This window comes from Struthio camelus, chromosome 14, assembly GCF_040807025.1.
Source record: "Struthio camelus isolate bStrCam1 chromosome 14, bStrCam1.hap1, whole genome shotgun sequence".
NCBI lineage: Eukaryota > Metazoa > Chordata > Aves > Struthioniformes > Struthionidae > Struthio > Struthio camelus.
Window position 1 is genome coordinate 1,711,963 of NC_090955.1, and position 22,024 is coordinate 1,733,986.

Below are 22,024 nucleotides of genomic sequence, written 5' to 3' on the forward strand. Positions count from 1 at the left end.
GAAACAATGATTTCAGCACTAGCCTTCTAACCCTGAGAACTAAATGTCTCGGGAGATGGTGGTATTGTCTTCAGTGGAAAAACTGTCAGTGGCCTGAATTTCAGATAAATGAAAATGATTGTTAGAAAGTTTTAAGCATGTAGTTAGCTGCAGAATTCCTGCCAATATTTGAGCAGAAAATACAGATAGTTCAGAAAACCTGAAAAAATATGAGCAGATGAGCTCTTGGATTCAATCTGCCTATGTGCCTCGTCTTTGGTAGGGATATTTACATATGGGATTGGTTTTTCTTGATAGATTTCAGCAGAAGATTGCTCTCAGTTATTCAGTTATTTTTAAATAGCTGAAAGAGTCAGCTTTCCATTGCTGGGAAATGATGTGCTGTGGCCATTTCCCCTTCAGTCTAATGGAAGGGAAGAAGACTATACTGCTGTAGTGTAGGCTAGTAGCATGAAAAAATGGCAGTATAAGCAGTGAAACGGCAGGCTGAAGAAACGTGAGTGCTTTTCTGTAGTGCAGCAACAGGGTAGAAGGGTCTGGAACGGATCTACGGTAAAGCTCTTTCACCACTGCAGCTAGGGTTCACCGATGAACCCCTTTCACTTTTGTCTATGTTTTTATTTCCATTTCTGTGAATATTTGTACGACAGTGGTTATTCATGATTATAGTAACACAAGTTCTCTTCTCCAAGGTACGAAGCCATTATTTCAAGGTTGTCCCTGTACACTAATCAGGCAGTGTATATAAAAGAAGGCGTATGTTTGCGTGTGTATGATGATTGTAATAGTTAGTATTTCATCTGCTGGATCTGGGTATGTGCCTTGCACGTTTTACAGAGCAGCTTATTTTCTTGCACAGTACCAGTTGCTTATTTTAATGCTACATATGGGTCATTACTTGGACTAGGAAAAAATCTATTTTTGTGCAGCCCTTTTTTATGATCAGTCTAGGCACAGCACTCAAGAAGAATCTACTTAAATTTATAGGGGAGAAAAGACATTTTTGCACTTTTTTTTTCCCCTTTGTAGGCTTCGAGGGGCATGAAGATTCTGTGTCAGAATTATGATGCCTATTCATCTTTCGAATTGTTTTTTATCATAAAAGAACACTCTCCTTTCTGGTACTGACATTTGAACTTTCTGCGATGAGAAATACCATGGGAGACTCTATGGCTTCTGAATTCTAAAACACAAATTTTAAGGAGAAAAAAAAGTTGTGATGGTGTTTCAGATGCTGTTACATTGGACTGTGATCCCTTTTTCATCTCCCAGAGCTTCATGAAAAGAATCGAATTAATCCAGAGTAATGAAATCTTCATCATACAGGTCCAGACTGGAAGATCTAGTGGAATGAAGATCTAAAATTCCTCTGCCAGAGATCTTCACTTATGTTAATACAATTTGTCAAATATTCTACCTAGTGAACTTTGTTGCTTTATTTATAGTCCCACTTATGTTTTGACAATGAAATGCCATAACAGATTATTATTTTTGTACTGTCTGTGAGTGGGCTTAGGAGCTGGTCAATATTAGCAGCCTTGACATTAAAAGACTGGGTCTTAGACAGGCAATGAAATTCTGGCTTTATACAGAAAAGGATTCGTTCAAATCAGTTTCAGGATTCTTGTTGAAGGAGTCTTTTCTTCATACGAAGATAATTGTTGCTTGTACAAAAGAATCTGCTGGGCTAAATCAGGCAGTTCTTTTGCAGCAGAGGCAGAACTGAACCTCCAACAAGAGCACACAGACTACGGCCCAAAGCACCTAACTATGGTAAGGTCTGACTTACATGAGTAAGGTCCTACAAGCTCAGTGGAGGAAGGCACTGATAACGCTGCAAGGTTCAATGGGAGCATCAACTGTGCTACATTGATTTCTCTGAACCCTTGCTGCTTGGCGATGCTAGGCTGAAACCATACCATTGTACATTTGATTGGACTGTGAAGATGGAGCAGGCTCCCCTCTGGAGTATAGCTGGCAAGTAGTGCTTGGCTCACGTGAACTATACATGTGAGCATATAATTTTTATATTTATATAATTATTTACACACACACACACACACACACACACACACACACACATACATACATACATCTCTGTGTGTGTGTGTGTGTGTGTTAATGTATATCTTTATAAAGAGGAGAAGTAAAGAAGTGGTATTACATTGGAATGAGACTGAGTTCTAGCCATCCTTAGAGCAGATAGTAGGTCCCAACTTTAGGTTGGGAATAGCTGGGTGATCATCCACACCTGTCGTATTGCTAAATATCGTACTTGCAACCAAAATGAATCTAAGCTTAGGAACTTAGGAAGTGCCATGTGTTTCTAAGAACTTGGACATTAGGCAGGATAGATTATGTTCCCAGCATTTATGACCATTTCCTCCCCCCTTTCCCCACCTCCAGCCTTCTCTTTTCAGGCTGGAAAACCAGGTCGGTAATACCACCTTACCTCAGAGGAGACTTCTCCTCTGAAAGAGATGTACCCATGTGTATGACACATTCCAAACTAGAACAAAGAGCATTGAAATGCCGAACAGGAAGTTAGTGATTTTATGTTCAGGGAGAGGTTTGAGTTGTCCACAGCAAATAAGGCCTGGAGCTCCTGCTGAGTGATGTGAATAAAATGAAATGTGGAAAGGCTGCTAAGTGAGCAACACTGCCCTGCAAGAGTGTCTTGGAAAAAACTAATTGAAATTGAAGGGTGTCTAATACTGTGTATGCACCAAGGAGCCAAATTAAGCTTGCACAACCAACCATCTGTCACTTCCAAAGCGTTAGTCTTCACCATATTAGCTATCCCTCGGTGCAGTTTTCTGTGTAATATGTACCTTTTAGTGTTGTAAGTATACATACCACACATGGTGGGCCCCTGGTTGTATATACTCACAGGTAGGTCTTTGTATATGTACGTACTAAAGCGCAGCAAAGTATTAAGAGAGCAAAATACGATAACTGCCTTGGCAGTGGTGAAATGGGATCTAAGTTAAGTGACATGCATCTGTGCATGTGTATATGTAACTCCCAGGACCAAGGTTTGAAGGATCACGTTTGTAAGGCCGGTACTTCTCTTCATCCCAGACACTACGCCGCTATCGTGTGCACTTGGCAATAGCTTTGTATACATCCTTGCCCTCTAGTGTCTGCGTTTTTAATGTCACCCTTGCTTATCCTAAATAAACCCTTTTCAAAATGAAAGGCATCAATAGTTCTGAACTGTGTCATTACTCAGTGTGTGTCTTACTTCTTGAATGCTTCAGATAAGAAGATAAAGACCAGGTAGGAAAAATAATTTAGAAATTCCTGAAAAAAGTCTCTTTCCTAAATTTATTCCTAAATATTAATGAGAAATTTATTCCGAAATTATTGATTTGTTAATCTCTCGAAGTTTACCTTTTGGTTTCTGTGTGTCTCTACAGGCAGATACTACTGTCTAAGTGACTCCATACACAGCTTCTCCAAGAAAGTATGCTTGATACTGCCCTCTTTTGAGGCAAATGCCACTGCCGATCACCTCCAAACCCTGAAAAATTTAAAGACTTCAAGCTCAAGACTGCAGTCTTTTCCTTACAAATTGTTCTATTAAAGTCATCGGTAACAAATGGAAGTAGAAAGCCTTGTCACCTGAATAGGGCCTGTGGATCCCCATTATGAAGATTACTAATGCTCAGTATTGTCATATCGACACTGGCATATATCTGAGGAAAGGAAAGGTACGTTTCAGGTTGCGATTAATCTATTAGAAATGCTGCACGATACTTCTTGCATCAATACTTTTCCTGCAGAGAATCAAAATAGGTCTTTCCAAAAATAGACCTCTATGAAGAAGTAGGTTGTCCCCATTAGATTGGAATATAGTTTTTAGCTGAAGTGTATCACTGTACTTCAAAATTCTTAAATCACTTGATGAATCTGAAGTTTTCGTTATCATAGTAGTTCTTGTTATCGTGTTTTCTCCTCCTTCCATATGTATTTTTTAGGCTTGTCTGAAGGTCTTCTGAATTTTTCTGCAATTTCCTCCCAGAAGGTCATGAAGTATAAAGTGGAAGGCATTTTGTTAATCCTCTGGTTCTTACAGTACCTGCGGAGAATGATAGTTGCCTTGAAAGCCATTGTTTAATTGAATGAGACGGCCAAAGCTTTGTAATAATTCTGTGATCTAATATGTTGTTTCTGAGTAAACTATAGCTCTATCCAGATACAATTAATGTACACATACATAAATTCTTCATACACCTAGGGTTACCATACATAGAAAAAACAGGACTGTGCACCTCACACAGTCCAGTGTCTAACAAAAGGGTAAAGGGAGATCCAGGTGGAGGAAAATAAAATGTAATATGATAACCATAGGTCCAAGAGAGTTATAATAGGACCTTTGATAGAGTCAAGATTTCACCTCGGTTATCTCATCAGCTATATCTACTTAATTTCACCTTCTGATCTATAGAGATACATTGGTAGAAGAGAAGGGTGCAAAAATGGCAGATGTAAAAATGACGGAGAAGGAGGAATCAGTGTAGCTGGAAATGACTTAAAAGGAGTGTACGTTGAAAGTGGATTTTGTTCCAACTTTGATCTAACTTCCCTTAAGCAACTGTTTTTATTGTTAAGAAATCTAGAGCGTTCATTAGTAAAAAGAAACACAAGGGCAAAGGTAAAAAAAAAAACTTAGAACGGCCCAGTGTGATTTATTCTGTGAAAAGTTTAGTGATTCTCTTTAGTGGTGTGAAGCAAATACCTTCGGTTATTATTGCAGGACTGCCAGTCGTTTTTACTTCTCTATCTGTGCAAGGTCCTAAGTGAAGCAGAACTGTTAGATTTCTAGTGTGAGAAGGTACAAATCCATGAAAGCCCCCTATGGGATGTCTTCTCCCTCCTCTGCGCTACTGAGCTGTATTCCATTGAAGTCAAGCATGCAAAAGGTGCTTAACAGAAGGATAAACGCTGGAATTCACCCGAAGATCCATTCAGGGCCTCAGCATTACACCCTGCCTGTATGGGAGTTGTAAGAACCTGCTGCTAGAGGTGAATGTCATTTCTTTTCTACTTTTCCTTTGTATTCCCTCCATAAAACCCTCCAGGCTTTGCAGATGTAGTGGACATTGTTCATTCTACAGTTACGAAACTTCTCTGACAGATGTACAGATCTGTATGTAGACGTATCTTATCTGACCATGCTGGGTTCTGCTTTGCCTAACTGGAATTTCTTGCTAGTTAGTGCTTCTGACTGCTCGTATATTGTTTTACTGCCAGATGACATGTTATGCGGTCTGAAAATGAGGAATACTTTTAATGAAGAAAAACTGTGCTGAAAATTAATGTCCCACGGTGTTTTACATAGGTAGGAGGCTGGGAGAATGAGGCACGTCCATTTTAATTTTCTGAGGAAACAAGACACCCCCGTTGGCTTCACACCTGTTGTACTAGACTGCCGTACTGGGTAGGATAGCATTGCTCAAGAGTTTCAGCTTACAGTTTCTTATGCTGTTTATTTATAGTCCTATGAGATTATTTTTGTGTCTTTAGAAGAATAATTGAAAACCATAATCTGACTCAACTGCATGACAGATGCTTCAGCAGTGACCCTAGTACTGAACTGTGAAGCGAGATATTTTTCAGTAACTGCAGGATGCGTTTACAGGGCAAGTAGTTCTTTGGGGTGTTTCAGAGCTGTTCCAGCTCTTGTGCTTAGACTGCTGTCTGTGTTTTGCATGTTTTGGGATGATGTTACTGTCTCTCTTTAAGGAAAAGCGGAACTGAATGTTGAGGTTCGAAATGCTGCATTATCAGAAATTCTTTGTAAGGTCTTTTACCCGTAAAACTTGAATTTCATCAGTATGTCTTGTCTGTTTGTCTCACCTCCCCACCAGCATGTGAAAGTGCTAGTCTCAGAGATTTCTGGACTCTTGTTAAGCACTTGGCAATGCCTTCTCCTGAGCTGAGATACGTGCCAGGCAGCCATTTCAGATATGCGTGTGTGGATGATTGCTTTCCCATCTGACTGGGGGGGGGGGGGGGGGGGGGAGTAGGCTCAAGCCTTTCATAGCCATGGTCCTGATTTTCTTTCTGGTGCATGTGCCTCATGCGTGAACATTTCCCTGTCATTCAGTTTCTCTTCCTTTACCATGTGAGTATTTTAGATCTGAATTTTTTGCTGCCGTTTAGAATCATGTTCATTTTAAGGCACATCATCATTAGCTTTCTTGATCAGTAGACACCCTCTTCCAGCCTTCACACAAGAGGTGAAATTGAGAAGTATTTTCAGGACAGGGAACGCTTCTGAAGCATTCTGAATTAGAATGTCAAGATCAACTTCACCAAACGAATGGATAAACAGGCATACATGAAGGTAAATGTATTTATGAGGAAATTCATTTTGTGCAGTAAGTGCTTCTGTATCTCAACGTCATTCATCACCCACAGTGAAGTTGAACACTCGTGGCCAAACTTTATCATAAAAAATAATCTATAAAAAGGGCCTTCCACAAATAGCCAGTGGCTCACATAATTCTCTCGTAGAATGATCAAGCTTTGATCTGTACGAAATCCAAGGAATTCACTGTACTATCTATAGCTATTCTTGTTGCCCTTTTATTTCTTGTATATAGTTCCATTTTTTTCCATATAACGTTATGTATTCAGCATATTCACTTCTAAATGGTATTGGCCCAGCTACAGGTAATTCTAGCCACTGATTTTGGCAGCAATGGGAACCTAAAAAGAGTGTGGAAGCAACAGCCAGTAGACATGAAGAGAGCAGAGATACTTCCCCTTTGTCTTTGAAATGCTCTGCTGCCTGGCTTGTAACGGCTAGTAATCTTAACCAATTCACCCTGCTTTTCTAGCTACTGTGAAAGGCACAGGCAGTACAATTTATCTTTTCCAAGGCCACATGTGGAAGAATAGGTACACGATTGTACCAATTGAAAAGTTAGAGCAAGCCTCTTACCTTATGATTTAATATAGTAGAAGACAGTCATTTCTATAAGTTAAAAAAGCAATAGATTGAGATATATTCATCACAGATTAACTGAATTTCTTCCTTGACGGGGCTCATTGAAACGTATGTGATGCTCATTGTTGTGCGAGATGCTGCTTAAAACTTCTAACGACAAGATAAAAGCTTGTGACCTACAGAAAGAACTGCTGTCATTTGCTAGATTTAATAAATCTTTGACAGGGGCAGTCGGCCTCCGATAAAACCAAACAAAGCCTATTGCTTAGAAGTTGTTTTGGCAGGTAGAAGGGAATGACATTCTGTCATTGTGGTTCTGGGCACTGCATATTATTGAGCATACTAAAACCTTTCTGAAATTCTGTAGGAAGTAGGATTAAGGTGTAAACATTATCTTTCACTTACGATAAGTCGCGGAAGGACAGAATGGTTGAGGTTGGCAGGGACACCTGGAGATCGTCTAGTCCACCCGCCCTGTTCAAAGCACAGTCAACCAGAGCAGGTTGCCCAGGACTGTGTCCAGTCAGGTTTTGAATATCTCCAAGGATGGAGATGCCATAACCTGTCTAAGCAGTGTGTTCCAGTATTCAACCACCCTTGCAATAAAAAAAGCCTTATTCTTATGTTTAAGTAGAAAGTCCTGTATTTCAGTTTGTGCCCATTGCCTCTTGTCTTTCCACTGGCTACCACTGAAAAGAATCTGTCTCCGTCGTCTTTACGCTCTTCTATCAGATATTTGTACAGATTTGTAAGATCACCCTGAGCCTTCTCTTCTCGAGGGGAAACAGTCCCGGCTCCTTCAGTCTTTTGTCATATATGAGATGCTGCAATGCCTTAGTCATCCTCATGGCCCTTTGCCGAACCGTTGCATGTCCATGTTACTCTTGTACTGGGAAGTCCAGCACTGGACACAGCACTCCCGATATGTCTTACCGTTGCTGAGCAGAGGGGAAGGATCACCTCTGGCGACCTGCTGGCAGATGCAGGCAGCCCAGGAGGGCCGTTGGCCGGCCTCTGCTGCAAGGCTGCATTGCTGGCTATTAGCCAACCTGGTGTCTACGAGGACCCCGGGTCTTTTTCTGCAGAGCTGCTTTCCGGTTGGTCTGTCCCCAGCCTGAACTGGTGCAAGGGGTTATTCCTCACCAGGTGCCGGACTTTTCCCTGCACTTTTTTTTTTTTTTTAACTGCATTTTTCCCAGTGTTTCCTTTTGTTGAACTTCTGAGATTAGCAGTTGCTCATGTCTCCAGCCTGTCGAGGTCACTCTGAAGAGCAGCGCACCCATCTGTTGTATCAGTTACTCCTCCCAGTTTCGTATCCCCTGCAAGCTTACTGAGAGTGCACTTTGATCATCAAGATGTTAAAACCGTAGTGGCTGGATTATCGACCCCTGGGGTATGCTACGGGTGACTGGTCTCCAAATGGACTGGCGGGTGGGAGTCTCCATCTCCGCAGCAGGAGAAGTCTCCTACTGGTGTCATGCGCAGCTTCGTCCTGGTGCTGCTGTGGGCTTAGGCCTGGCTGGCTTGGGGACTTTGCTGGACACAGCTCCTAGCCCCTGCTCTGCTACGAGGGCAGTGAATCTCTGCCTTAGCTGCACGTCTGCAGGTGAGCAGGAGCCATCCTCCTGGTGCCTGAAGTCTCAAGCTTCCAGTCTTTGCCGTCATGAGAGTCTCCACTTCCCAACGCATGGAGCGCAGGCTCTGCTTGCCCTCTGTCGGTACAGCTGGTGGTCGGGCACTTGCATCCCCAGGGTCTCAGTAGGTCTCTTTTCTCGCCATCTCTGATGCTGTGCGGTCTCCTGAGCTCTTTCTCCCAGAGCTCCTTTGCTTGGCAGTGCAAATCCTGCCCAAGCACACACCTCTGGCAGGTGAGGAGCCATCTCCTGCTGGCCCCGCCCCAGTGATGCCTGCAGCCCCAGACCTGCAGAGCTGACAATAATTCTTATGCAAATAGCTGAAATAAAATCCATCTCAATCGTAAACATAGATACATTTCTGCACACAAGAAAGGTATGTGCATGTGTAGAAAGAGTTGACCAATTACTGATGGTATTTCTGTGACTGAGCAAACTAGCAGAAAAGTTTGGGGAGAGGAAGGGGGGAGGATAGCAAGGAGTAATAGTCTACAGAGACAGTGGTGGCCTGGCCCTTCAGGAAACCTGAGGACGGGGGCCAGAATGTGGCTTGGAGTTGTGAGCAAGGAAACAGTCCCCTGTTTTTTGGTTCTTGCTGTGTGTAGCAAAATTGCACGTTCTTTGAATGAGAAATTACATGCTCTTTCTAAGTAAGTGGGTTTCTTCAGACGCTGGCCTTCATCACTGATTTATCTTTTAGTGCTGTGCGTAAACTCTAGCCACTTAGATCAGGAAGGTGTGACACATCTCTCCACCTGATAAACTGAAAGTTCAGGTATGATGTAATTTAAAGTGAACAGCACCTAAAGATTTTGGAACCTAAGCATTTAGGCGGAGCATTTCATTATTAGGTAATGCTCTTTAAAAACAAATAATTTCAAGTTACAGATCCAGTGCAGAGGAAATGTTTTGTGGCAGTTTAGAGGAACCTTGCCTGCTACGCCTGGCCGCAATCCTTTCGGTTTGCACAGGCCAGTTTCCTGACATAGAGGTCCCCTTCAGTTATAAAAGCATTTGAAGTAGTGTTTGTGTTTAACACGAGTGTTATCTAGGGTGTCTGTGTTGAACGGAGAATTCTTGTTCCTCACTTGAGAGTCAGTCAAATGCCAGGGAATCAGTGAGATTTCAATTAAAAATCTCCAGTTCGCATTGGGACTTCTAGATAGGAAGAATTAAGAGTAAGAGCTGATATCGAATTGAGAGATACTCAGTTTTACAGGAACATCTCAGATTTGTCTTGCCTCCCAAGACAGCTCTGAGATGTACCTATAAAATGGAATGTCTCAGTTGGTTTCAGTTCCACTGCTTATTTTGTCACACCTACAGGAAATCAGTTGGGCAATGTTTAAGAAAGAAATTTGTATTTGTCAACATAGAAAAATATATTTATGTATATTTTATATATTTATTTGTTATGGATATACCAGAAAAATCATGCAGGATAAAATAATAACGTGACTTTGGAACACTGGATACCAGCTTCCTCTGGCCTTGTGGCTGGATCTCCCAGTGTCTAAGGAGGTACGATTTTGGAGGCTTTTCCTATGGCTGAGGCCTCTTGAGACCAGCCTCTCTCCTCGCACGTTTGCTAGGCTCAGATCTTTTCTTCAGCAGAGGATCAGCCGTGTATGTTCCTGAACCCTGCAGATTTTGTAAAAGCTTTGTAGATGTGGGCCTTAATATTATTTTAAGCTTACACAGATCTTTCTATTAGAAGGTGCAAGTACGCTTTCATATCTTCATTTTCAGCATGTGTCACACTGGAAGTTCTGTGAACAGCGCTATTTTGAGGAAGAAGCCACAGCTGTTCAAGTGCTTCTGCCTTTTCCAGCTTTACTCAGGTAAGTAGTCCAGAGGACCTTGAGGGGAGTGTTTACGCACAGGGACCTGAGTCTACTCCTGAACTAAAACTGCATGTATCAGAAAACGAAGGATACTGTGTGGGACCAGTATTAATTAGAAAAAAAAAATACGGAACTGAATAATTCGTCACTGTGAATGCCTAATGAGGGTGAAATAAGGTTAGCCTAAAGAGCACTGTGACAGGGTCACTGTCTCCTGTTGTGTAAAGACCAGGCATTTAGCCCTGAGAAGCCGCTATCCTGCAGTAACCTTGCATTCCATTGATAATAATTGAAATGACATAGAAAACTGCTGTAAGCCAATCACATGCCAGCAAAACCATTTATTGCCCAGCAGACCTTAAACAAAAGGCTGATTCACACCCCACAGCCTAATTATCACGCTTTAGCACTAATTCTGAGTTGCAGATAACCAGCCACCAGTGTTAAACTGTCCATTTTGAATCCTCTTTGAGTGTCACCAGGCCATGCCAAGTCTTGGGCCACATTATTTGGGCCCTATTTTAAGATCTTTCCCATACTGAATAATAATTCAGAAATTGTCTGTTACCAGTTTTATAGGGCTTCTAATCAGTCAATGTACTGTAAGTAAGAAATTTCATGATTTGGACTAAATGAAAAGTAATTGAAATCCCACTGGCATCAAGTGGATTCTTTTCTTTTCCTTTTCCTTTTCCTTTTTCTTTTTTCTTTTTTTTTTTTTGCACTGACATGATGCCAAGATTTACCCCTAAAAACAGTTTAGAATCAGGAAAGAAAACAGTTGCTTGGCAGAACATGGTTATGTGTATATGACTTGTAAGGAGGCTAAGGAGATGGCCTCAATTATTTTATGTGCACCAAGTGCAAAGAGAAGAAAAAAATGTGTGGAAACTTTTCTTTGGGTGAAGTGTGGAAGTAAGAAGATCTGCTGAAGTCCACAACAAGACAGAGTAGACACTTTGGATGGTGGACGGGGGAGTGGTAAGATTAGGTTAACTAAAGATTTCCATAGCAGCTAATGGGTTCAGAATAGTAGCTAAAGCCACTCCAATACATTTTGCACAGAACATTAGGCTGCCAAGAAAACCTGTTTGATCACTGAATAGCATCAACAGTTCACGTGTTCGCAATGTGTAAGTACTATGAGAGAAATACAAGACACATGTACATTTAATTTCACTGCTGGAGAAGAAACTGGGACAAGAAGTTACACTTTGGTGAGTTATTTCAATAAATTAATTTCTTTTCCAATGTTTTTAAATGAAGATAACATACAAATGTATTTTGTATTAATTTTTTATTTGGCAGTAGCGTGAATGGAATAGTCCTTAAAATAAGCTAGCCTTTTTAATAGAGCAGCATAGCTCAGTGGTCTGATCTAGACGATTAGAAAGCAATTGCACAATACACTTACAAAATGTCATTTTGAGCGTAGCCTTTGGGTGTATGCTGCATCCAGTTGTTAGAATGGTAAGTCCCTATTGAAGCTCAGGCCTTTTAAACAGGGAAGATGATTGTTTTATTTGGCTTCTATACTTTCTATTGTTCTGTTGCATTCTATTAATAAAAATTAGTTTGTAAGCTTCTTCAGGATGCTTCTGTCTTAAAATTTCATAAACAGAAGTTGACGCTGTCATCTCTCTCTGGGCAAAAATGGGTGTTTATGCTTTTCTGTATGGGATTGCAGTACATCATAGATTCATACTTCACTAAGCACTACCCACACATACCCTAAAGGGTTCCTCTTTTCCTGTTTGACTTACACGCGTTCCAAAAATTGACTCAACTTGTAAAAAAATCTATAAAAGAAGCAACCTAAAAAAAAAAGTTTTTAATGAAGACTTCTTTTAATCTATTGTTGATTAATTTGGGGAGAATGCAGCACTTTCTTCCTCTGCCTCCCACAGAGGAGCTAGGCCTCTGAGGCACGTTTTAGGAAATGTGCCCCCTTTCTCTGGAGATTCTCACAACCGCTCCTCAGATAGATTGATTATCTTCACTTTCACCTGTCACAGTGATAGGTAGGAAGTCTGCAGAGTAGTCCTAGCTAGAGTTACAACACTATAGTTACGTGCGATAAGTAGTTTGGGTTTTTTATGCTGTGGAATTGGAGATTTAGAATCTTGTCAGATTCTGACAAAACTGAAAGGTCTAAGGAAAACACAGCCACAGTCCCGTTTTTGTAATGACCCATACCCATTTTTTGTTTTATCCCCGAGATTCAGTACGCTTCTTATAAATTTTGGTGTATGACAGCAGCATCAAGAGAGAAGAAAGAAAAGTAGAATCTCTGCTTAAGAATGATCTTAATGTATTTTTATCAACAAGAAATGAACGTGACACTTTGGAGTGGAAACCACGAACACCTGCTCCAATTAAAAATAAAACTTGACAGCATAGCTACAGTAATGTAATCAAATGCTGCAGTATGAGCCAACCATCATGGAGGAGCCGCATGTCACATGGAAGGAAAGAAAGGTAAGTATTTGCTTGTGTAATTGAACAGTCTGAGTGTCTGCTAAGCACGGATTTCTGAATAGGCCATAAATGCTTTCCTTTTCACGTTTTCTCTAAGTTAGTTTAGTTTGGTGAAATTGGCATCGGATATACTTATTTTTACAGTGCTGTTATATCAATAGATCGATGCAAAGGGAACCAGGATTGTTTGTTTCTCCATCATCTTATCAGAGTAAAGCAGCACTCTAGTGTTCAGGTAGGTAGTATTCACTGCCTCTCTTTCTTCGCTCCCTCATCCCAAATTCTTAGATGACAGAGTTCCCCCAGTGGGCTGAAATAAACGATCCATACTTAAGAAAAATTCCCACTGACCAGAAGTAAATATTTACCCTTTTTTAGCTTTGAGTGATGTCAGGGTAGAATCACAATCATTAATATTCAGTATATGGTTTTCCAACCTGCAGAATTAATAAAATGAGTATATTAATCCAGGCAAAAAGGGGTATAGATGCTTTTTTTCTGAATTATTTTGAAAGTCTGTTTTTTTTAATCAGCATCCTGTAAAATCAAGGGGAGTTTGTGTATGGAGGTATGTCATCCTTTAGGTTACATGGTTAAGGTATAGGAAAGTGGGCGCCAGAATTTAAGATACCTGTATGTATTTAAGGTACAAAATAAGAAAAAAACTATTTAAAAGTCAAAAGCCTGAAGATCATGGATTTCCAGCTCCCAAGATGGGGAAGTTATTCTTAGATGTTGCATGGTTTTTATTTTTTTTTTTGTGTCTTTCATATCTTTGCCTATTTCTCAAAAAAAACAAACAAACATTGTGTAAGCTCATGCTGCTTGTGTTTTTAGTAGAAGTAAGTCCACAGATTATGAGCCTTCCGTAGCAGATTCAACTACGCTAAGAATACTCACTTTGTGTCCAGGTTATTACACTAGTGCAAGCAATCACTGATAGTGTAACTAAGCTAGCTTAACAACAACTAATAATTTGTAGTATTTACCCAGAGAAAGAAGTGGCTCCTTCGCTTTTCCTTTACTGACCACTCTTTTACTTCCAACTCCTGCTCTTGGTCATGTTTCCCTTCAGCTTTTAGCTGTTAAAGAGTTATACTCACACAAGGAATTAGTCATCAAAGAAAGATCATTTAAGAGTGTGGGATGAGAGAAGAAGCACTGTTCCTGAAAGAACACTGGACAAGAGTCCCGTTCCAGCTTTCTTTCCTCATGAAACCTTTTTCACTAATCAGTGGCATAAGTCAACATGCCCCAGGATTTCACTACTACTTCTCCTTACTAATTGACTTAACTGTTAGAAAAGCTTTGGTGTCACTTTTTAAATGTGTAGGTAGTCTATAGCTCTCGATTGGTACTCTTCCAGAGAAGTCTAAATACTCCAATTATTTAGTCTCAAATGCTCTTTTAATTCCTGTTTGTTCTGGGGGGGTGATCTTTTGCATTTTTCTTTTGCTGTGGTTAGAATCATTCTGGCTATATGTCCCAACTACACTATAAAGACGGTTGGCTGCAAATGGCATGGACTTCCTACGCCATTTTTGTCTGTGGTTCTTACTATGTAGTCCATTAGAAAGGAAATGCCAGTATCAAGTATAGGAAATTACCAGGTTTGAAGACCAGGCTTTTTTTCCATAGGCAGAAAGGAGCAGAACCTGTCCTCTTCTCATGTAGTTTTTTGTGGTTCTCCTGCAATTACCGTTGTAGAATTTTAGATTCTGCTCTGTAGATTCTCTTGCAGAAGGATATCGTCTAACCTACGATTGCCAAAGGGGACAAGGTGCTCTCCTTCCTTCCTGCCTTTCTTCTGTAGTTTTAACACTTCTTAACTACATAACCAGGGCTCAGATGTACCTTGTAGCTCCTGCACTTCTTTTTTGCTCATCCTGTCTGTATTTGTGGAGTACGCCTGGGGCAGTGCCCTTGGCTGTGGCACAAGGGAATCCCAGGGTCAAAACTAGCTTTGTGGAACTGCTATCGGATAACGTACTAATAGTGCAGTAGCAATACGGCCCATGCCAAGGAAGTGAGCTGGGATTGTAAAAGAACTGATACTGACTGTGATGATTTCACATGAGGTAAACAGAACCATCCCACCACGTTTGCACGTGCATATTGTTGACTATTCTTATGATATCCTAACAAGATTTGATAGGAAAGTTGCATCATCTCAGGAAAACTGGGATTTCAATGTGATTCCCCTGTTCTGCTTTGAATGAAGCTGATCTACTCAAGATTCTGTCAAAAATGAAAGACGCGCGTAAACAAGAACAGAGGAGAGACTACAGAAACACTGTTTTGTATGCCACAGTGTTTTAACAGTTTTAGCCACAGTACAGCAGAGCCTGAACTGATTTGGCACTGATGATAGATTTTTAGGTTGGAATATTGTTGGGGGATGGAGGGAAGAAGCTGCTTTTTCTAGTGTCTGGCTTACACAGCTGACTTACCCGCTAGAGCAATGCCCCTGTAAAAGCTGGTCTTAATCCCTGAAGGCTCCCTGTGTATGAGGGAACTGTTGGCAGTTCAGTCAGACAAACAAACCGTTTGACCATCACCTCTTGTGCGTCTTGTGTCTTACTGCTCTAAATACTCCAGTTGGGGTTAGGCATGTCAAATCCAGAGCTCGTGTTGCTTCGCGTCGGCATATACAGAGCACTGCTTGATTAGCTTAGTCTCTTCAAATCAGAACATTTCAGAATGAATACACCTCTGAATGGTTACATTCTGAGGAATTTGAAGCACATTTTTTGTGTCCTTGCTAGAAATGGCAGACTTTTAATTTCATTATATTGCTTTGTAATATTTAGAGACTCTCAAAGTTGAAATATGCAGGGGCTATTGTATGGAGATTATTACCCTTTCCAGCCATCTGTCCCCTGACATCCAAAGATCTAGTCTTTCCTGCCACTTACCTCATTACATCACTTACGTATGTGCAGGATAAATATATCTTTTTTTTTTACTTACTCTCATTGGTCAGATTTTATTACATCCACGTTGTATGGTTAGGAAGTGAGCGCAGGAACATGGACTTTCTGTCTTTCCTGGTCTCCTAACCCCCAAGGGAAAGTTTGGCTCTGAAGGAGGAAGATGAAGAAACAGAATTTGGCTTTTTGTTTCATGAATGTTACGGGTTACGCGAGCCCTGTGCTAATAAAAAGACACAGGGTGGAGGGGGACAGAGGAGGCAAAGAGAGATTTAAAAAAGAAGACTAATGATGAGGTATTCATCAATAACAAAGTATTAATAATTGAAAATAAATAATTGCATATTCCTCTGTTATTCAAGGGGAAAAATAACGTGAGCGCTGTTTCCTCCCTGTCCCTCTCCCCTCACTGCTCTGCACGCACCCCCGTCATTCCTCTCCAGCAGTTGGACTGCTTCATTTCACAGCCATCGCTGCTCTGCTCCGCTCCTCCTGCTGCGTCACTGCTACGTGTTCCTGTGGCTGCGAGGCTGAAAGGTATGGCCAGCTGAAAGGTTTTTAACAGAGCTTCTGCTATTTATACCCAGTACAAATTTTATTTTGAAGCCTGTTTACTTAAATTACCTCACATTTTTAATCGGGACCTTTTTTCTTTGTCCTGACGACCCAGAGGGGATTAAAGGTATTGACATACGCTGTACATGAGATCTTCCGAGTGGTGCAAAATACAGCCTAGGTCTTTTAAGTGAGTTCCTGTAGCGATCAGAAGAGAAGGCGGATTGATAACTATTATGTCCTATAAAGTCTATTTTCTGTGCAGGCAACATTTTTATTTTTGTACGTTATATATTGCCAAGTACACTATAGGCACTAAAAAAATAGGAGAAAAAAAGGAAGTTGAGAGCATTCTTAAGGGAGAAAAGTAAGATTACTCTTCTTATACCATGCAGTAAAATTATGTTTAACTGCTTGGAAGAAAAAGCAGTTGCTGAAAATAAAAGCTAATGCAAACACAAACTTCAGTGGCTATTCCAAGTCAGTGAGGAGCAAATAGAAATCTTGTAAAGTAAATATGATCTAAGTCTTAGGTAAACAATGCTAATTAAGGCAGTATGAGCACTCCCCCTCCGTGGAGCTCTCTGGTTAACTAACCATGCTATAGGTAAAAATAACTTGTATGGTTGTTATGACACATTGCTACAGCAGACACACTTTCGGGTGCTAGATTTTTCAAATGCTTGCTAGACACACAACAAAAGAGGGCCTTTCCAGAAAACTACTGACTGAGATTTAAAGCAAACAAAGCAAAATGGATTAAGTAGACGTTTCTAGTGAAGGTGGTAAGGAAAATAAACGTAGCAAGATTAATACGCACTAAACAAACGTCTGTACACACTGCAGGAAGTCATAGGGTAGTTAGAGATTGAAAGGCAAAGGGTTAACTGCTCTGAAGGATGTGCAGCTGATGTGATGCCCAGCTGCCTACTAGAATTTGACTCCCCGTTAGGCAGCCAGTTGAGTATCCCCTAGGCATGGGAAGAGTCGACGCATGAAACTGGCAAACATTAGGATGCTGCGCAGGGAGCAAGCCGGTGGGAGATGCTGAGGAGATGGTAAACTCACACTTCACACTGCTCTGCAGGATCTCAGGCGCTAATTCTCACAAAACAGGTTCTATAGCTGTAATTACAGTACTTAAAGTCACCGCTTGGCACCTACTCAACTGGTAGAGTTCTGAAGTCTACACTTACATTTCAAGTGGTGAACCTCTACTGGCAACACAGTCCATTTGACTGACGTTCCTCTGCTTTACGCAGTGTATTTAAATGGGAGAGAGCAGAGGCGCGAGTCTGTGGCTGAGGCATAAGGGCTGTCAGGTATGGGATATCCGTCTTGGGTTCCGTCATTTTTGCCATGTAATTGTTAAGAGTTTAATGACTGACTTGGAGATTAGGAAAGCATTCACAGAGCGTGTTGCATGGAGTTAAAAACTTTGCTTCTGTTTATCAGATAACCCAGATGATGTGAGACGACGAGCATGTGCACCCTCTTAGGAAAACTCGGCAAGCACTTGATTCTCACAAAAGAGACTAACAGGTTCAAATACCGTTACTCTTTGACTCTCTTCCCCCCCCCTCCCCCCCCTTTCATTTGCTCAGTTAATATTTAATGAAGCTATTTGGACTGGAAAACTTAAAACGGGGAAATACATTTTTTTTTAAGCCCAAAATGTAGCAGATTTAAGTTCAAATCCATTCCCTCCAAATTGTGGACTGAAGGTGAATGCCTAACAAGAAAAGCCCACAGTGCAAATTTTATCGGACTCAGGCTTCGGTAGCTTCCTGCATAGAGCCACCCTCAACATACTCAAAATTTGGCTTTGTGAACGACAGTTTTATGAAGGGACAGGCATAGCCTGATGGTGGGATTCTGGCTCTGTTGGAGTCAAAGGCATACCAGTCACTGAGGTCAATGGCACCAGTTATTTTACCCCTCAGTTTGTATTAATTGCTTGTAAATAATATTACTTAAGCATGCAGCAGTAATTAATAGCAATTATCCAACTATTTTGTTAAGGATCTTACGAAAATGGCTATTCACCAAGTGACACCCAACTGTATGAAAGCCTTTAGAAAAGAATGCTCTAGGAAATTAATTCATTTGATTAGCACTTTCATGGATGCGCAGATTCTGAATGTGGAAACATTATAGCACATTTAATTACATATAAAGGCAATTAATGTCACAAGTGAAGACTAAGCGCTGACTCAACCTAAATAATTGTCATTATATATCAGAGAGAATGCCCAGAAAGCTTAATTCTGCAGTGATGTTTATGAACACTAACCTTGGCTTTAACATACTAAAACAATTTGGGTAGAATTCAGACTAAATAGTACATGGCAACCAAAAAAAACCCACTCCCATTCTTTCGCGTTTTTCCTAGTATAATCACATAGGCATTTGTCACAGTATGCTCATCAAAATGATATGAAAGTGCAAGAAATTTGTTCATTTGACTATCTGCGGGAGGTTGCACGCCAGCCAGAGGGCGAGTGTGTGTCTGACCATCTGCAGTGCCTTCCAGTCAGCTGCCGCCGCAGGGTAGTTCTCTGTGCCCTGCAGGAGCCGTGCTCAGACCACCACTTTTAGCTCTTAGGTCGGACGTGAACGCAGCATGTCAGCAGCACTTACTTAGGAACGGTATTCTTCTGATGCTGGTGGCTGACTCCTGTGTGAAAGTGCATCTGAATGACAACTTTACACTGGTTCTCAACGCACAGACCATGGTCACCTCTTGCTCTGTACACACTGGTCTCCAGTAGCTGTCTGTTTTGTATGTCCTGAAGCCTCCGTGCTAGAACTAGCTTCAGTTGTGTATGGTTATGGCAGCACATACATACTACCGTAAAGTCAAGGTAGCTGTGGGGGGAAAACTCGGTTGCTGCTGTTACTAAATTAAGAGGGTAGAAAGCCAAGGAAAAACAGGAGAAAAACAAATTATTCCTACCCAAGCCTGTCAGATAAAGACCAGCTTCCCTTCCCCAGACTGAGTCCTTCTTACTCATGATCTGGTGCATCGCCAACAGCTGTCTCTTACATAACACCAACAAGTAGAGTCTTTTATGAAAATGGCCAGCTACGTCTGTGTATTTTCTGTGCACAGGTGTAATAATACATGGACAGGGACCAAAAATAGTAGCCTCGTGGCAGCGTGTAGTGAACTGGTTATAAGATGAAGCTGTTGTTCAGAGGAAAAAAAAAGGTAACATTGCATTGAGGCTAAGTACATCAGGTTGTAAAAATAAAAGACTTCCAATGGAACTAAGGGCTCATGTTTTAGTTTGAAAAATCTGCTGTTTGCTCGTACTAGCAGGTGTCGCTTGTGGAATTAAAAGAAAACATCTGCAATACAACACCCTCACCAGGTATAAGCTAATAGAACAGTGCCTTTGCTAACCTCTTGAATGAGTCACTTCAGAGTTTTAATATACACCTACAGATGATTCAAAACCTCATAAATGCATTTATATTATTAAATGTCAATTTCCTCCATAAAAATATTACCCAGCAAGATTTCATGGATCGTAAATTTTTATGTATATGTATGTAATATCAAAGTGCTTATGTATATACAGGTACATACATTCAGCTAGTCAGATATAATAATATAGCGTTTTAGCTAATACGGCGATGTATGTAAATGCCTGCCGCCTTTAATACGATGCTGTGTGCATGTGGAAGGAAGACATAGGTTGCACTTTCACGTGCAGAAGGTGAATTGCAGCCAGATGACCTTGACTGTACAGGCTTCAGCAGTGATCTGGTGCTGGAAGATAATAGGGAATGAAGCAAAGGAGAGCATATTCCGTGTAGTATGGTGATACGTGAAAATATTTCCAGGCTTTTCACTCCTCTTTGACTTAACATATTTTTTCAGGCAGTGATGAAACGAGAAAGCCATTCAGGATGGCTACATCACTTCAGATTGACTGTCAAAAATGAAATGCTCAACTTTTAAAGTCTCTGCTCTAGTAATGGTCTAGTTTTAAGGCTAAAATGAGGCACTATGAGCTGGGAGAAGAACTATAATTTTTAAAAAAAGCCCAACCCTCCCAACCAAGCAACATCAATGCCTCCGTGTACCCCCCCACCCACCCACCCACTCACCCACCAAAAAGAAAAAAAAGACCACCAACCCACTAAAACACCACCTTCCTTCATTGCAGAGAAAAATTGATGTGTTTCTTTTCAGGACATTGTTATAGCTGAACCGAACCTGAATTAAAATTTCACACGTGTACTAATTGTAACAGCAGTAGTCCTTTCACAGCTTGATGCATCTCTCCCATTTAATAACGTGAAGGTTTTACTTTAACATCTATTTCCAAGGTCCACACCCGGGGTGGCGGGGGGGGCGGCGGGGGAGGAGGGACGCGTGCCCGCGCGCCGCTGTGTTGCTGCGTGGCGCAATGCCGAGCTCAAGGCCAGAGCAGTATCCTTGAGTGGCTCTGTGAGCGGGCGGCTTACCGGCCGGAGGCAGGAGGCTCTCGCGTGACAGCGGTGGTGGGCCCGGCTGCGCACACTAAGGCCCTCGGGGACCAAGGAGTTGCTCGGTTTCTTTCACCAGCAGTATGCACCACTGCGGACACCCAGGGTACATGTCTTTGATGAGGGAGTCTCTCAGAGCATGTTGAAAGCAGTGTGGCAGCAAACCAGCCATATATATGTATTTTTTGGCAAGTATCAGATAATGGCATCCTGCTTGTATAGCCTCTACGTTTGTTTTTGGAGCTGGGCAGGCCGCTTGTGTCAGGGGAGGAGCCTGAGGAGCACCAGGCACGTTTTAATTTCAGCAAATCACTGTTTGACGGCAACATTTATTTAGACCAATGGCTCTGTCTGTCCTTGCTTCTGTGGACAGTGTTAAAAAAAAAAAAAAAGAATAACGTGGTAGAGCCTCTCTGCCCTTCCCTGTTGTTGGGCTGATGTTCATGTCTTGCTAACAATTCCTACTCTTTTATTTGAGTAGGAATTCATCTTTTGTGTAATTCATTGCTATAGTTATGACTCTTACGACGACGATGAAAAGACCGCACAAACATCTATCCAGCCCGTGTGCCTGTATGCATAAAAAGTCAGCCAAGGTCTGATACAGAGGTGTTCATCACTATGCACTGTGGCCCATGCTGCGGCTGCCAAATTTACTTCTGATGCTGATTAACTTCATCAGTATAATTGATGAAGTTGTCTAGGGAAAATGGGAGGCTACATACTTTCCAAAGTAATCGTCACATTGCACCCAAAATGTTGTTACTCTGCCAAAGGCAGCATGCAGGTGTGACATCTTCCTCTGGGTGCTGTACTGCAATTTGAATAGTTTCCCCTTGTGTAAATCCCACCCCCCCCCCCAGCTCACGCAGAATTGCCCGGTAGAGTGACTGTGGTCAGTTGTTCATTTAACAGTGCTTTAGTGGGCTCTTGAAAATAATACCCTTCAACGTCATAGAGAAGACGCTACAGTTCGAGACAGCTATGGAGACAGTCAACCATGGCCACCAAAGCTGTCTCTGTGGACCTGTACGCTAGCTCTTGTTGTAGATCCCAGGACTTAAAAGGGCTTTTTTTCCCTGCAAGTTGCTTACAGCAGTTACCAAATTCGCTGAAATCTCTCGCCGA